Genomic DNA, 6,025 nt, shown 5'->3' with positions numbered 1-6,025 from the left:
CCCTCTCTTGGTCTAAAATTGAAACCCAACTGTGGCTGGGGTTTCTCCCTCACCCCGTGACCTGAAGTTCACACCCGAGGCCTTTTTTGGGCCATGCCTTTTACTCAAGGCACCCAACCCGTGCCCAATTTTTTTTTGGGCAATTTTTCTACCCAATGCTATTATTTTAGCATTCTAAATAATTTTAACCTGTCTGTTAGTATTATTTTGCTTCTACAATCGACCTTGTATGACTCGATTTATTGAATTAATTAAAAGTGACATGCAGTTCATTAATTTGATAATGAATCCAAAATTATTGACCTGAAGATCACTTTTGGACATTAACGATTTAATAATTTATTTTTATACTTTGAACCGTTGACATACTTTCGTAGTCCCGAAGCACTCACACTTGAGTTCTTGAAGCAACCCAAATCCACTACACTTAGTTGTATATTGCATTCTGTGTTCTTACAGGAACCTCTCTTTTATGAACTAAACGTTCATAAACTAAATAGAAACTGTAGTTTCAAATTTAGTGCCTTTGAAACCCGAAGTTTTCATAAAACAATACACCCATGAAAACCCGACGTTTTTCATGAAAACCATGTCTTAGAACTCGAATATTCTAACTTTGATGCTTATGGATGATTCATTCCCATATCACAAATCACAATCTTGTTCCCTCCAATTCAGTGGATTGTCGAGCCGTCATAAGTTTGATTTTCATGATTTGGACGTTTCTAATAGAAACCACTTTATGTGCGGTACAAGAAGTGAAATCCATTTGACTATCAAGAAGCTGAGAAACCATTGAAGCCAACAATGGCAAGGAAGAGCTGAATAAGCCTCTGCCATGATCTTCATTTGAAGACTTATGCCCAAAGCATTACAAATGGAAATACCTCCCGAACGAGGATTTCATGGCTCTTTGACTCTTTTATATGGACCACTTAATCATGAAAAACATTGCCTGAAGTACATCATGATTACGTCCATGAATGAGTACAATTCTAAAGTTTATCAATCCAATCGAATTTTAACTAGAGAATACTTTTCTCGTTCTTCCTTGTTTCTAACTCCCTCCTGAAGCAGTAGTGTAGATAGCGGAAGTTTATCAAATTCTCGAATTTGATTACTACCACAAAAGTGAGAGAACGATATGGACTCAATTCGACTGGAGTCTACCGAATAGCTCGACCTAGTTCGGTTAAAGCCTACCGAATGGTGATGCACTGCTTCGGCAGGGATGCATCAAATGACATATTCTCTCACAATCCAATTTCGAGTTTCTTTTTACAACATATGGTAGAATCAGGGCCTGCCAAGGTGTGGCATAATGCCCAAAGCATGATCCTTGGTACCTAAGACCTAAAAACTTCAAGAATAAGGGAAAATATTCCCGAACCTTAACCCTGCATAATCTATTTCTGTCTTGATGGAATAGACCATTAGTTATGCACCTGTTTGTGCCCTTACCAATGTTGTTAAGGAGTACCATTCTAGTAGTCAAGATGTGAGACTAATTTTGCTCCACCAAACACCGTTGGAAGAACAAAATTTTGACATGGATGGCCTTGTTGGCTGAATCCCCTTAGTAAACCATTTACTTTGTGAACATTTTTCCATGTTCTTAGATCCATGTTTGGTGTATGTTTTACTTATGGATAATCTTATTGATATTGTCCTCGAATACGAGTTAATTGAATCATGTTTCTTAATACATGTGACCCAATTCAATTAACCACATGATTAGGTAGGAATGTGGGAAAGTTAGTTGTTTGGATGAATGCGTACTACGCACACTAACTTTACACCTAAATCACATCTCTAAAAATGACTTCAGGCTTATCCAACCTGAATAAGAGCATTGGCACGCTCCTCATTATATGAATGGTACTGAATCACCATTTAAGGGACCTTAAATTTTCCTTGACGTTGAGTTTTTAAGGATATTCGAGATGACAATGATCATAAATGAACCACTGAAGAAAATAGAGTGGAATATCTTTGCACCACCTCCAAAAATGAGCCTGAAGCTTTGATTTGGGGCCAATGGGTTGTCTCCCAACTGGAAACATGTCACATGTGGCCGGCCTAGAGCTGGGTGATTGAGCAGTTTACTTGTTTTGGCACGACCTTTTAGGACACTTAGGTCGAACAATGATGCTACGACGCATCTCCTTACCCGAAGTAAGGATCTTGTGCCTACAAGCACACTTTGCCATAACCCGCTCGTTTTGGAAATGTTGATTTCTAAATCATCCCTAGCAAAGATACAAAACGACTATCTTTTCACAGTGGATTCAAGGGAATATATGTGGACTAATCCAACCAAAATGCGGACCATATAAATACTTATGGTTTTGGTTGATGAATTGACAAACTGGTCACATGTTTGTTCACTTGTTCACAAACATTACTGCTAAACCTCATGGCCTATTAAGGGTTCACCACCCTACTTATCCCATAAGGTTTGGGAGATTGGATAATGTCAGAGAGTTTATATCGACAATTTTCGATAAAGTATTGCATGTCGTTTTGGGTTTATAATTGAACATCAAATTCCCATGATTCACCCCAATAGCCTTGCCTAGCGATCATAAAGTGCAATTTAAATGATCGCCCGAATTTTGGTAAATGTACCAAGTTTTTGGTTTCTGCCTAGGGCTATGCAATCCTTGTACATAGTTATGTTGGTCCGCCTTGAGGCCCATTGCCACCTAACCTATATGACGTTATAGTTGGTTACTGGGTATGAACCTGACGACTTTTGTATTGACGCATTTGGGTATGCATTCCATGTGCCAAGTTGCGCCGCCGCAACGTACCACCATGGGTCCTCAACGAATGATGCATATCTTTTGTCGATCATGATTCTCCTTCACACTATCTCTCTTCGAGCCTTTGCACGCGATCTCTTTACCACTCATTTGCGAGTTGTCATTTTAAAGAGACAGTCTTCCCACCGTTAGAGGGAGATAAGAACGTCAACGTTCCTGGAGAATGGCGTGAATTTGCTTGGACATTGCCCACTATGTCTCATCTCGATCCCCATACCGCACAAGTGTGATAAGCAAGTGCGATAAATTCTAGATTTCAGAATGTTGCTCCAGGCACATTCCTCTGATCTAGATAAAGTGACGAGATCATATACCAGTTGCAAATATGCTTGCAAGGATATACGTACTTAACAGACGTCAAGTCAACATCCCTGGAGGGTGTGCCGCCCCTGTTGGACGGTTTGGATGCCCCTGTTTGACGGTCCGGTACACCGACGGATAACCAATTAATCTGTCTTGGCCTGGAGCATGACAGCTCATTCGGTTCGTATGATTTATTTCCTTGGAAGAGGAAGACACGACATAACAATGAATCTAAACTCGATTGCTGTCTCAAATCATTTCCATCTCATGAGATTAATCTGGATTTCTACCGAGACTTAAAGTTCTTGGTCCAGTATACTAGTTTGGATGAGCCAAATGGAATTGAAATGAGATTATCATCTATGATGTTTTTACTTATATGGTAGCTACCGACATAAATGAAAAACGACGATATCGAATCGTGTTTCGTTGATTAAGTGACAATGTAGAACTGATTGTACAACTAAAGTTACAATCCAGGTCAAATTCCTTACCAACGTGTGTATTGGACATGTCGTTCCTACACTGCCCAAGGTAACCCTATTGTGTTACAAATGGGAAAAGAAGCGTTATGAGATGAATGAAATAGTGCTATATGATGCATGCCTTACGGCGCAAGGTTTCTCTCAAAACGTCATGTGATTGACAGCAGCATTATGAAATGTGGTTAGTCTTTCCTCCATGGGGATATAGATACAGAGATTTACATGTAAGTTCTCGAAGAATTACATGGACTGGTTCAAATAGTTCCAAAACCATGAAACACCCTCTTAACTTGTTTTGAGGCGTTCACTACAATCCGATAGATGTGGTATACTCGTCTACGTGATTATTTAATTAATCAGGGATATGAATTATGCCCTTGCGTGTTAAACTATGAAATCTTATTCCAAATTGCTAGAGTTACAGTTTATATCATTGACACGAATCTCGATAAGACTTCGGAAGAGCTTGAGAAAACTGCCTTGCACCTGAAGATGGAATTTGAGATGAAGGATCTTTGGAAAACTCGTTTACACTTTAACCCAAAGTTGGAGCATTGTTCTGACGGTATTTTGGTTTACCAGTCGAACTACACCCTGAATGTGTCACCCTTGAGTATACATTTGATCGTCCATACATTATATGCAAATGAGACCCTTGAAGAGGTTATGGAATCCGAAATTCCATATCTAAGTTCAACTTTGTGCTTCGTTGTAGTTAGCTCATTGTATTTAGATAGAACATTTCATTCGCTGTTGATTTTGGTAAAGATGCAGCACTACGCCTACACACATCCACTGAATTGGTATTAAAGACATACCCTGAAGGTACTACATGGGCAAATCCCTACGCATCTCGAGCGGATCCAACCCCCTGATCTTCGAAATGATGTTTGCCTTGTTTGTTATGCTGACGCAGGTTACTTATCAAACTCATACAGGGAAAAATCCTCAAATGGTTATGTCTTTACCGTTAGGGATATCGCAATATCTTGGAGGTTTACGATATGACCTTAGTTGCGAAATCTTCGAATCGTTCCAAGACTCACCTCACTTCACTACGCCATAGTGTATACACTCCTGATTGGGCCTCCAAGATAATGTATACTCCCGTCTTAGAGCGCGAAAGAGTGTGCACTCTCGACTAAGCCTACAAACGAGCATACATTCACGGTTGGGGTCACATTCCGATAGTCAACATGAGCAACTTTCCAAGTGAAGTGTTCATTCACGGCTAAGCTCGCAAGGAGCATTATCCATCTCACATCAGAGTAGGCAGCATGATGGACGGAGAGAAATAGTCACTCAATACGGCTCAAGTTTAACTGGCAGCCTGCGATAAACTCGCTCGCCTGCTAGGAACGCGCTACAAGCACTGCATTCGCGACATAGACGAGCCAAACACATGGAAGAGTAGCCTAGACCATCAAGTCATGGTTGGGGGCAGCTAAGAGCTCAACTACCTCAACAAAGGTAAATTCAAGAAGAAGTAGAGAGACTCTTGACCAAGCGATTGTGCACATTTTAATGCAACGAGGTCATCAACGAGGTATTACGACGGAACATGACCAACATAAGCAGGTCACCCTTCATGGACGAGATCGAGCAGGCAGAGCCTTAACACGAGTTCAACATGCCATATTTCACATATTTCAAAGGGGATGAAGACCCGAAGAGACACTTAAAGCATTACTGAAGAGCAATGATCATCTATCAAAACAACGATGATCTCATGTGCAAGATATTCACCACCACTTTATAAGGTGAGGCGCAAGATTGGTTCTATACCCTGCCGCCACAATCCATCCGGAATTTCGACGAACTTTCTTTGGTTTTCACCAAAGAATATCATTCTGTCGCTCGATCAAAAAGAAGTCCGACCATTTGTTTGACGTCAAGAAGAACCGAAAGGAGTCGCTTCACGACTATGTGAGGAGGTTCAAAGTAAAGAATGCAAGGATAGTCGGATGCAACGACCCGAAAGCTAGAGCAGCCTTCCAAAAAGGGCTTCCAGCAGACTACGTACTGTTCGAAAAACTGATAATGAAAGAAGATCTAACTTTGGCAGACTCTTTCACTCTGGCAGAAAAGCATGCACTTTGGGATGAAGTTCGCCGATGCCCATTCAAGGCAAATCCGAGTGATCTTGAATATGAAGTTCCTCACTACTTTGAAGGAGATTCAAAGTCTGATTGGACGAGTAGTCACATCTGAAGCAGCAATAAGCTCTACCATCATACGAGTATAGTTGGAGGCCCAACTACCTGTATTCCACAGTTTAAAAGCTCTCATCGATGCTATCAATTGTATTCCACAGTTTAAAAGCTCTCGTTGATGTTATCAGAAATTCAAAAACTAACTTTGGCGATAGTTGTTGCAACCTGGAAGCTCAAGTTTTACTTTCAAACGCATGTA

This window comes from Malus sylvestris, chromosome 13 (genome assembly GCF_916048215.2).
Source record: "Malus sylvestris chromosome 13, drMalSylv7.2, whole genome shotgun sequence".
NCBI lineage: Eukaryota > Viridiplantae > Streptophyta > Magnoliopsida > Rosales > Rosaceae > Malus > Malus sylvestris.
Note: the sequence above shows the minus strand (reverse complement) of the source record.